This window comes from Capra hircus, chromosome 19 (genome assembly GCF_001704415.2).
Source record: "Capra hircus breed San Clemente chromosome 19, ASM170441v1, whole genome shotgun sequence".
Taxonomy (NCBI): domain Eukaryota; kingdom Metazoa; phylum Chordata; class Mammalia; order Artiodactyla; family Bovidae; genus Capra; species Capra hircus.
In genome coordinates, this window is record NC_030826.1 from 25519943 (window position 1) to 25532100 (window position 12158).

A 12158-nucleotide genomic window follows, 5' to 3' on the forward strand; every position below is an offset into this window, starting at 1 on the left:
CCCTGTTCACCTGAGGGATGGCAGGGCTCAGGTGTGCATCTGACCAGCTTCCACCCCTTCCCGACCACGCTCTGAGGAGCAGGGGAATGGGAAGTGACAGCCAATGCCAGGAGTCACTAAGTCTCTGTCACCTCGATTTCCAAGACAGACGGAGCTGGTGCTGAGCGAACGTGGCACTTCAGAGACACCCCTGTCCCTGCAGGCGCCACCAGAGAGAAGCTGACGCCTAGCCCCGCCCCCTGCCGCCCTGCTCCTCCCCCAGCTCCGCCTCGCCCCTCCCCCGACTCCACTCAACCGCCTACGCGGGACCCTGGCTTCCATCCGCAGCCGCAGTCCCGCCCGGTAGACACAGATCTGGCTCCTCCACACTCAGCCGCAAGTTTAGTTCAGTCGCTCAGTCGTGTCCGACTCTGCGACCCCACGGACTCCAGCACGACAGGCATTCCAGTCCATCACCAACTCCAGGAATTGACTCAAACTCATGCCTGGAAAATCCCATGGATGGAGGAGCCTGGTAGGCTACAGTCCATGGGGTCTCGAAGAGTCGGACACAACTGAGCGACTTCACTTTCACTTTTCACCTTCATGCATTGGAGAAGGAAATGATGGCAACCCACTCCAGTGTTCTTGCCTGGAGAATCCCGGGGACGGAGGAGCCTGGTGGGCTGCTGTCTATGGGGTCACACAGAGTCAGACACGACTGAAGCGACTAAGCAGCAGCGGCAGCATGTCCACTGCGTCTGTGCTGCCATCCAACCATCTCATCCTCTGTCCTCCCCTTCTCCTCCCGCCTTCAATCTTTCCCAGCATCTGGGTCTTTCCCAGTGAGTCAGTTCTTCCCATCAGCTGCAAGCTGTGGGCGTAACTTTACCCACCACCAGGACCGCCTCCTCAAAAGAAAGGACTCTCCTCTGTGCCTTTGAAAGGCAACCTCTGTGGGAATTCCCTGGGAGCCTAGTGGTTAGAAGTCTGGGCTTTTCCTGCCGTGGCCTGGGGTTCTCCGTTCCCTGGTCAGGAAACTGAGATCTTGCAAATCCGTCTGGCATGGGCAAAAATAAAATAAAGATAAGCTTTGAAAAGTTTGCTTATGATACCATCCCACAGTTCTGGGGATGGTAATAATATATTACCTGTTATTATAATTAGGTAAAATAATAATTTTTACCTAATTTTGCCTAAAAATAATTATTATTCCCAGGAATGATTAATTACTCCATCTGTGTTCAATGCCTTGGTCTTTATTTTTGCCAACAGATTGAGGGGTTTCTCCAGGTCTTTCCCCAGACAACTCTGCTTTTTGAAACAATCTCTACAGTGCCCTGTTTGTTACACGACAGACTTTGGAAGGAATCTTTTTCTGAGGGAAATACTGGAGAAAAATAATTACATCTTACATGCAGGCATTTACAGTCTCTAAAATGCAAATCTGGTCAAGCCACTCTCGTCCTTAGGATCCTTCTATGCTCTACAAGATTCAGGCAGGAACCCCTTCACCAACCCCAGTACTGACCCAGCCCAAAGCGCCATCCACATTTTGCCAGCTTTTGCTCCAAACGTGACACTCGGTCCCTGAATCAAGTTTTCTGACTCCCCCAGGTGTGATTGTTGTTCAGTCACTAAGTCGAGCCTGACTCTTTGCGACCCCATGAACTATGGTACACCAGGCTTCCCGACCCTTTACTGTCTCCCGGAGCTTGCTCAAACTCATGTCCGTTGAGTCAGTGATGCCATCCCCCATCTCATCCCCCAATGTCCCCTTCTCCTGTCCTCAGTCTTTCGCAGCATCAGGGCCTGTTCCACTGAGTCAGCTCTTCGCATCAGGTGGCCAAAGTATTGGAGCTTCAGCTTCAACATCAGTCCTTCCAGTGAATGTTCAGGGTTGATCATACATGCAGGCATATGCAAACATAGACATATGCGCATGCAAGCAGCGCACACCTGCACACATGGGCACGGAAGCGCACCGCAACTCGTGCATGTGAGAGTACTTGCACACGCACAGCTGGACGTGCACACACACACACAGAGGCTTTTGTGTGTGTATTTGTTTTTACCTTAATACTGATGAAGTGAAGTGAAAGTGTTAGTCACTCAGTCGTTTCTGACTTTTTGTGACCCCAACTGGCTTCTCTGACCATGGGATTCTCCAGGCAAGAATACTGGAGACTATTTCCTCCTCCAGGGGATCTTCCCCACCCAGGAATCAAACCTGGGTTTCCACAAAACCTGGGTTTTGTTTGCAGGCAGATTCTTTACCTCTGAGCCACCAAGGAAGCCACTTGGTTCTTTCCACGGTGTCTTTGGGCCTTCTGTACTGGACCCTCCCTCCTCACTGTCAGCTCCTGGCCCTGGGGCAGTAGAGAGTGCAGCACCCGGTGAGACGCGGTTGAACACACTAGGTGGTCCAGAGGTACAGCCCTGGGACCTTCTGCGGGACGTGAATGGGTCCCCACTCCTTCCTGAGGCTTTGTCCCCTGCAAGGATGTTAGGAGGGGCCCATGTGGACCAGGTAGGCTCGAAGGGGGCAGGGAGCTAGGAGACCCGTCCAGAATTCCCACTGCAGCCAGCATGGTCGGCGCAGCCACCTGACCCAGCTTATTTACGATGCTTTTAGCTCCAAGCAGGCCCATTTCCGAAGTCCTCTCCGAGGTATAAATTATCTTAAAGGCCTGATTTGTATCACTGTGGTTGGACAATGCTTAACCAGAAAGCACTCCGGCCTTTCAGCAGTTTCAATCCAGGGAGAGCTATGGATTTTTTTTCACCCTAATTGAGCACTTCAGAAAGGGAGGGTGTTGAAAAACCTTCAATAGGTTGCATTTTTAGGGAAAGCAATTTTGACTTATTAGATGCTGTTGGCTTCAGAAATATGCTCACTAATGACTTCTATTTAAATATTTCCCTCCAGCTGAGACTTAAAAAAAGCACCGTGTTAATGGATTTGACATCCCCTAAATGAGTATTTTCCCACCTCGGCCTCTGAACTTCCTTGGCCAGATCTTCTCAAACAGTCAAGAGATCCCAAGCAGGCTGTATTCAGAAAACCACTGTCAGAATTAGCTATAGAAAGGATAATTTTCCTTTTTCAACTGTAGGGCCAACAGTGATCTGCTAGGTGTAAGCCCAAACTTAGATGGAATCACTGGTTTCTCAGTCTTTCACTGGTGACCCAACCCTTATAGAATTAGAATTAAACCCAAAGCCTCTGATCTTGCACAAAAGGCCCACCCTACCCTCATCTGACACCACAATACCCACCCGGCTCCCTTTTGAACCCCAGGCTGAAAATTCTAGGTTGAGTGCGTGGCCTGGGCCGGCATGCAGAACTTGACATCCAGAAGGGCTGTGTCTGCTTTAAGGCTCTGCTGTGGCCGTCTTGAAATTCCTTTGTTTTAAAGAAAGATTTATATATGTATATAACTTTCTTTATTTTTGGCTGTGCCAGGTCTTCGTTGCTGCCCACATGGCTCAGCAAGTGGGGGGCTACTCTCTAGTTGCGGTGTGTGGGCTTCTCACTGTGGTGTTTTCTCTTGTTTCAGAGCCCGGGCTCTAGAGCACAGGCCCGGTAGTTGTGGGGCACGAGCTTAGTTGCCATGAGAAATTGGGATCCTCCCAGACCAGGAACCGAATCCGTGCCCTCTGCATTGGCAAGCAGACTCTCACCCACTGGACCAGCAGGGAAGTCCTGTCTTGAAATTCTTCATAATTTTTGATCAAGGAGTGCCCTATTCTCATTTTGTACTGGGCTCTGCAAATTGTGTATAGAATCATGCCCAGATTCATCATCCTCTCCCACTCATCTCTACATTTCCTTGTATAAGCAGTTTCCTCTACCTGAGGCATCAGCCTTCAGCCCAGCCCTGCCTGCTCCTTGTCCATGAAATTAACCCTGAGTAAGTGCCTTGGATAGCGGAGACAGCACAGCCTAGTAGCTGAATGAAGCCAGAGACTAGAATGCCAATCTCAGCTCCACCACTTCTGGGTTACATGATCTTGGGCAAGCAACTTAGCTTCTCTGAGTCTGAGTTTTCCCTTCTGAAAGAATGGAATTACCATTGTCCCAACTTCCTAGGATGCTGTGAGAACTAATCTTGAGATAATCATGGAGCATTTAGAAGAGTGTCTAGCATAGTATTCACCACTGTTACCAGTCCCTTCATAAGTGTGATTGAATTCTGATCCTCTCATGAAGCCCTCCTTGGCTGGCCTGACTCCTTCACCTAGAGTGAGACATCCCCTGTCCCAGCTCCTGTAGCCTCCTCTCTTCTGTAGGACCAGCAGGCCACGAGATCGCCATTTGTCAGTATGGTTACAAACACTTTTGTTTGCAAGCATTAAGAACTCACTCAAACCAGCTTAGGCAAAAAGACGGGCCTAGTTGTAAGTATATGAGGGACAAGAATATAGCTGAGCCTCAGGAAGACCTGGAATATAAACTTGAAAATGCAAGTACCCACTTTTCCCATTTAACTCTTGCTTTTATCTCAGGATTGGCCTCTTTCTCTCTCTCTGTCCCTCTCTGTCTCTCCATCTCTCTACAAACCAGCATCTTCCTCAACTTAGCCACAAGGTAGAAAAGTATTACCTGACAGCATCTAAATTGTCCGTATGGTTCTAGCCACCTGAACGCTGGACCATTACTGGTTCAGTTTCACAGTTCTGCAGACAGAGCGCCAACTGGCCCCCTCCAGGGTCAAGCTCATCAATGGAGCCCAAACTACAAGATGATTTTACACTCCAGGGTGGCTTAATCTCTCCACACCTGTCTACCGCACATGTCTATCTGTCCCTAAAGGGCCACAAAGGATCCCTAAGGGCCATGTGCTTCTCAGCTTTGCCTCCTCCAGTCTGGTGCCTGGAGCCTAAATTGTTGTTGAATAAAGGAAGGTGTGAAGAGATCAGAGGATGATGTGGTTGGATGGCATTACCAATTCAATGGACATAAATCTGGGCAAACTCCGGGGGATGGTGAGGGGCAGGGAAGCTTGGAGTGCTGTAGTCCATGGGGTGGAGAAGAGTCGATCAGGACTTGGGGACTGAATAACAACAAGAAAGGAGAGTGTAAATGGTAGTGGAGAGGCTTGCATTTTCAACCCCAAATACTGACACCAAGCAGGGACCTATGGGGCTCCACAAAGCTTTCCTGTGTCCCCCATTTCTTTGATTACAGGAAACAGCCTTCATTCAGCTTCCGACCTTTCCTGAGGTCCAGTGGGCAGATTCAAGCAGTTGTTAATTAGGGAAGGGAGGGGATGCGAAACCAGGGAGAAACAGTCAAGAGCAGCCTTGGGGCAGGGTCGCGTTTCCCCATCAATGGATACACACAACAAAAATTTTGAGCTATTTTGCAGAGATTGAAACCCCCTCCAGGTGGGAGAAGTTAAAGATTAATGATGTTAGGCTGCCCACAAGCAGATAGACCTCAGACCAGTTGGACCTGAAGGTTGTTAATGCTAACTCCTACTGACCTCACCACTAACCCATCAGAAGAATGTCCATGAGCTGATCATGCCCTCTTTGAACAATTACTGTAAAACTTCCCACGGCACATGGTTTTGAGGGCATCAGCCCACTGTGGTCCCCTCTGTCTGGCAAAGTAATAAAATGATCCTCTTCTGCTTCACCCAAAACTCTGTCTCCAAGATTCAATTCAGCACCAGTGTGCAGAGAAGCTGAGCTTTCAGCATCAACACCACCAAGCACTCTCACAATTGTTCTATCCCTTGCAGGGACTTAGCAAGTGAGCCTGTCCTGGACCCAAAAGCATCCCTGGCAGGCTATTCATCCGAGGGATGATGGAGAGCCTGCCCTCTCCCAGCCCCAGACATCCAGGCAGGCTTGCCTGGTTCCCCAGCCTGCATCCAGAGCAACTTCTCTCCTTTGCACCTGAAACAAAGCAGGGCTCGGTCCTCTTGAATATGCAGTGTGCAGCTTCAGGATTTAAGTTGATTTCTGCAGGAGGGAACCTGCTCACTCAACAGATTCCATACACTCAGAAATTATTAAAGGAGCAGAATTAAATTCACAGGGGTCAGAGGTCAGGAACACGGGAAACAAGGCAATCCCAGCAGAACCTATACTAATTGTCACAGCCGGATATGCTGGAAGAGCAGAAATGCTGCTGAATTATTTACTTGGGTCCTACTATCAAAGCAAATAACAGAGAATCTGCTTCACACCAGTGAGTCCATGAGCTCAAGGCATGGTGGTCAGCAAATCACCATACCTAAGATGTCTCTGGACCAGGCACTTCCTGACTCTTACTGACCCCTCCCTGCCTGGTGAGGATGCAGAGGAAAGAAAAGACGGGTGCCTGAGCAGGATACCCCAGACTGATCAAATGCAACACGCTGACGGGTGAATTCACGGCTTTCAGAGAATAAAACGTACGTTCTGTCTATGAATCCAGCTTCATGCTCCCCTTCCTGGATCCCCGCCGCAAAGAACAGCATCAGAAGGGAATGCCTTCTCCCCTGGCCTGGTTTCCTCGTGGAAGGCTTTTCCAGAACTCCCACCTGGTCTGTCTCTGTCTCTTCGTCCTCTTGGGAGTGAGCTCGCCCCTGGGGGTAGGACTGCACTTCTCTCCCCGCTGCAGGGGGATGGCTTGCCTCAGTCTAGCCAGCAGACCGGAAGTCACACCCTTCAGCCTGGCTGATAGAGAGACAGACTTGTGGGCCTCCATCTTTAGTCGTTGCTGGCTCACCTTTTTCTAAACCCAGGTGGGGAATGGTGGTACCAATTCTTCCAGGGGCTGGAATCTCCAGTGTTTGTTGCACGCATCAGTTCACCCTCGGAAGTCAATAAACCCCTTGGCCTGGGGCACAACCTTTCTGCCCACTCCAGAACTGTGAAGAGATGCCACACAACTCTAAAAGCGAACAAATAAACAGACAAACCCATTTGGCCTGATCTAAGCTTCTAGAAATCACCAAGGTCAAAATGCCCTGCCCATTCGCAGAAGTCCGAGGTCATAACAGGCCCTGACTGCCCCAGATCGATTCTATGTGTGTATTCGGCTTTCTGAATTCCAGTCTTTTTTAATATTCTTTTTTTTTTTTTTTTTGGCTGCTTTGGGTCTTAGTTGCAGCATGTGAGATCTTTAGTTGCAACATGAGAACTCTTAGTTGCTCCATGTGTGATCTCAGTGCTCTGACCAGGGATTAAACCCAGGTCCCCTGCATTGGGAACGCCGAGTCTTAGCCACTGGACCACAAGGAAAGTGCCTAAACTCTAGTCTTTTAAAAAATAATTCCCCACTGCACCAAAGATTGAGGATCTTTGAAGAGACCTCTGATAAATGGTACCCTCCCACATTTTGAACAAGTTGAGGGGAAAAAAAAGGAGAGACGGAGCCAGGGACTTCTCTGGCAGTTCAGTGGTTAAGACTTTTCCTTTCATTGCAGAGGGTGTGGGTTCAATCCCTGGTTGGGGGGCTAAAATCCCACATGACTCAAGGTCAAAAACCAGAACATAAAACAACAGGCAACATTGTAACAAATTCAATAAAGACTTTAAAAATGATCCACATCAAAAAAAAAAAAAAAAACCTCAAAAATATCATGTTAAAAAAAAGACAGAGAGCCAAAATATCAGGTTTACTATTGCTAAAGATAAAATGGAAAATGTGGCTTTAGGCATATTATGCAAGAGGCTTGCTGGTACTAAACTCCCAAATCTGGCAGCTGTGTTCACTCAGACTCGGGCATGTCAGACTAGAGCCGGCTTCCCACACACAGAGTGTCCCACTCGAGCGAGACTCAGGGCTTCGAGGAGCAGAGGAGAGCTTTTTTTAAAAAAAAAGAAAAAAAATAGACTTTAGGGCTTCCCTGGTGACTCAGTGGTAAAGAGTCCGCCTGCCAGTGTAGGAGACACGAGTTCAACCCCTGATATAGGATGAGCCCACGTGCCATGGAGCAGCTAAGCCCAGGAGCCACAACCGCTGAATCTGTGCTCTAGAGTCCAGAAGCCGCACCTGCTGAAACCCACGCGTCGTAGAGCCAGTGCTCCACAAAAGAACCTATGAGAAGCCTGCTTGCCGCAACTAGAGTAGCCTCTGCGTGCCACAACTAGAGAGAGCCCGCACAAAGCAACAAAGACACAGCACACTCAAAAATAACTACATGAATAAAACCATTTTTTAAATAGACTTGCCTGTCTAGAGGAGTCTTAGGTTCACAGCGTAATTGCACAGAGGGCACAGGGAGTTTCCGTACACCCGCTGCCCTCTCCATGCACAAGGCCTCCCGCACCATCGCCATGCCCTGTCGGAGTGGAACGTTCCTGACAGTCCAGGAACCTGCACCAGCACACCACCCTCTCCCAGAGTCCACAGTTCACACTAGGGTTCACTCTTGGCGCTGGACATTCTGTGGGTTTGGGCAAATGTGTAATGACATGTTCCCACCATTATGGTATCACAAGAGTAGTTTCACTGCCCTAAAAAACCCTGTGTTTCACTTACTCTCTCCTTTCCCCTATCCCCTGGCAACTGCTGATCTTTTCTTACTGCCTCCATAGTAAACAAGCCCCTTTCAGAATGCCAGATAGTTGAAATCGTACAGAACGCAGCCTTTTCAGATCGGCTTCCTTCACTTAGTCATATTCATTTAAGTTTCCTCTATGTCTTTTCATGGCTTGATAGCTCATTTCTTTTTTTTTTTTTTCTGTCTGTGTAAACTGCTTTTTAAACGTATCTAATCAGCATATGACATTATATTAGGGACTTCCCTGGTGGTCCAAGGCTAAAGACTGCCTTCCAATGCAGGCGGTGTGGTGTCGATTCCTGGTGGGGGAGCTAAGATCCCATATGCTTCCCAGCCAAAAACCAACTCATAAAACAGAAACAATATTGTAACAAATTCAATAAAGACTTTAAAAAAAATGGTCCACATCAAAAAAATCTTTAAAAAAATTACATTAGTTTCAGGTATGCAACATACTGATTTGGTAATTGTATATTTGTATATTGTTTAATTGTATGTATTATAAAATGACTACCACAATAAGTCTAGTTGGCATTCTTCACTACACACACATAGAATACATAGTTACAACTATTTTTTCTCATTATGAGAGCTTTTAAGATCTATTCCCTTAGCTACTTTTTAATATGCAATACACTATTATTCCCTGGTCGCTCAGTGGTAAAGAATCTGCCTGCAATGCAGGAGACCGCCTGGAGAAAGGCAGATCCCCTGGAGAAGGAAATGGCAACCTACTCTAATATTCTTGCCTGGGAAATCCCATGGACAGAGGATCCTGGCAGGTTATAGTTCATGGGGTCACAAAGACTCAGACACAATTGAGCACACACTCACACACATAAAGAACCATAGTGACTGTGCTGTATGTTACATTTAATTTTTGGCCCTCAATAATTTTTCACTGTACGGATGTACTATAGTTGATTTATCCATTCATCTGCTGAAGGACATCTTGGTTGCTTCTAAGTTTGGGCAATTAGAATAAAGTTGCTATAAACATCCATGCACAGGTTTTTGTGTGGATATAAGTTTTCAGCTCCTTTGGGTGAATGCCAAGGAGCACAATGTTAATTCATATGTGAAGAGTATGCCTAGTTTTTGTAAGAAACCACCAAACTATCTTTCAAGGTGGGCTGCACCGTTTTGCATTCCTTCTAGCAATGAATGACAGTTTCTATTGTTCCACATCCTCGCTAGTGATTGGTATCATATGTGTTCTGAATTTGGGCCGTTATAATCAGAGGAAAGCTTTTGCCCTTTGGAGTCCCACTTGACCCCAAGAGTAAGTTTAAAGCCAAGCAGATCTTCTGGTTACTCTTCAGTTCACCCACCAGATGAGTTAGCGTGTGAAAAGATAAAGGCTGCATGTGCTCAGGGAAATGTGCTTTTCTTGATAGCATTTATCCCAATAATTCTTCCTTTTATCTGACTTCCTGTCTGCCTTGCACATATTAGATCCTCAATAAATTAATGAATAATCATTATGTGAGCGAATGAATGAAAGGTAGGGACCACATTCGTCTTCTTTTCTGTTGCATCTGAAACTTTGGGCAGGGAGATTGACACAAAGATTTGTTGAATCAATGAATTAACAAAGCAATACATAAGTGAATCAGTGAAGGGTGACATAGTATATATTGTTAGGCTCATCACTGCGTCCTTTGTTCCTAGCCAAGTGCCTGATACCTGGCAGGGACTCAGTAAAGTATCTAAGTGAACAGATATGTGAATTAAGGAAGCCATACATGAGTGAATGAATGAATGAATAGATATCTATGGTGCACAGTGAGGGAGGTTAGGGTCCCACCTGTCCAGCCGTGGTCAGTGCTAACTCAAGAGTTAGGGCCACACACTAACAGTGAGTCCAGAGGACGGGAGCATTAGATTTCTGAAAATGTTCAAGGAATTGGAGATGTGACAGTCTGTCTTCAAATGTCGTTAAACATCTGCCAGGCTGTCATGGGAGGAGGAGGCAGACATATTCGGGGATCCCCAAGGAACCGGTGGAGGAAGTTTTAATAAGGCAGATTTTGGAACAATTTAAAAATGAAAAGAACCTACATGCTTTGTGCACCAATCACGTACAAGGCATCTGCAAGTTGTTTAGCCTGCGTTCAGTTGCATTTCACATCTTCCCAAACCAGGCGTGGTTTCCCCACACTCAGACACAAGGGACGATGTGGCAAAGAAGATATGGTTCGCTCAAAGTCACACAGTTATAACAGAATAAACCAGTATGCCAACTCAGGACCAGCTGATTCCATAGCCTACACTGCTTAGAGTAGACCCCCACCCCCACAAAAAAGTGTAAGTAGTCTTGTCAGGTAGTGAGCTCCCCGTCACTGGAGGTAGTCGAGTAGAGACATGGTCACTCACTTGGTTAAGCCAAGAGAGACTCTGCAAAAGAGCTGGAAGGACAGGCTGAACTAGAGTCTCTAGTTTTCTGGCTGTGGGTTTGCCCATTCTTATATTGAGCCCAATATCGTCATGGGTTTGAGACAGTGGTTTTGGTCTAGCAAGCTTACTTCGAAGGTGATCTACCTGTCCTCTAAGCTACATATAAGAGGCTTATAGCACACACCTGATATTAAGTGCAAGACTGGCAAGTACATTTTATGTTTCAGTTTGATTCAATTGGTAGTGGCTGCCTGGAGCGCTGTTCTATTATAGAGCTTTGGTTAGTTTCTGTGGGAACGGTGTTTTGATTGATGAGTGATGTCTGTCCTGGGTACGGGACAGTAGCTGGCAGACATCTGCCACATCTATGCCATCTTTGCTCCAGGATGTGCATTTTGACTTTGGAGAGCCCAAGTGGATAATAGTGGAAAAGCCATATTCATCAAAGAAAATACCAAAGTACATCATCTTAGAGCCAGAAAAGGGATTAATTTTCAACATGAAGATTTGAAGCAGTCCAGATTCCAGTTCCTAAACATCACTCATTCTTGTTTTCTTGTGGGCCTGTCCTTTAATTAGGAGGTTCTGCAAACACTTCAAAGCCGAGCAGTTCCCTGGCCAGCCCAGCCCAGTGGCTGTCCCTGCCAGCTCCCCAGTTCCCTGCCAGCCACGGTTTCCCCTGAGCACCAGACTGGGTTTTGATCATGCAAATAGAAATGGATGTTTCCCACTGTGTAGTAAATAGCCTGTCTCCATGCTCAGCCTACATCTTTATTCCCGTAGCCAATTAGAAGCATGGCTACCTCCCCATGCAGAACTGAGGAAGCACCTCTGCTCATTCCCATCTTGGATGTTGGAGGGGATGCTCTGCTCCCCCATCCCGGTCTTATCCAGGCCTCCAGAAAATCTGAGCGCCTTCCTTGGACAAGGGGCTTGAGGAGTCTGTGACATCCCTGCCTGTCCACTGGGCACACACCGTTCTATAGGTGCTGCAGCGTTTGAAAAGTGGGGGTGGAGGGGCTTCCCTGGTGTCCAGCGGTTGGGGATCCACCTGCCAGAGCAGCAGACATGGTTCAATCCTTGGGCAGGGAAGATCCCACATGCCTTGTGGCAACCAAACCAGTACTCCCCAACGACTGAGCCAGAGCTCTAAAGCCCACAGGTCACAACTGCTGATCCCACACTCCCCAACTAAGAAGTTTGTGAGCCTACAGCCTGTGGTCTACAAGAGAAGCCACTGCAATGAGAAGCCTACACATCACGATGAAGAGTAGCCCT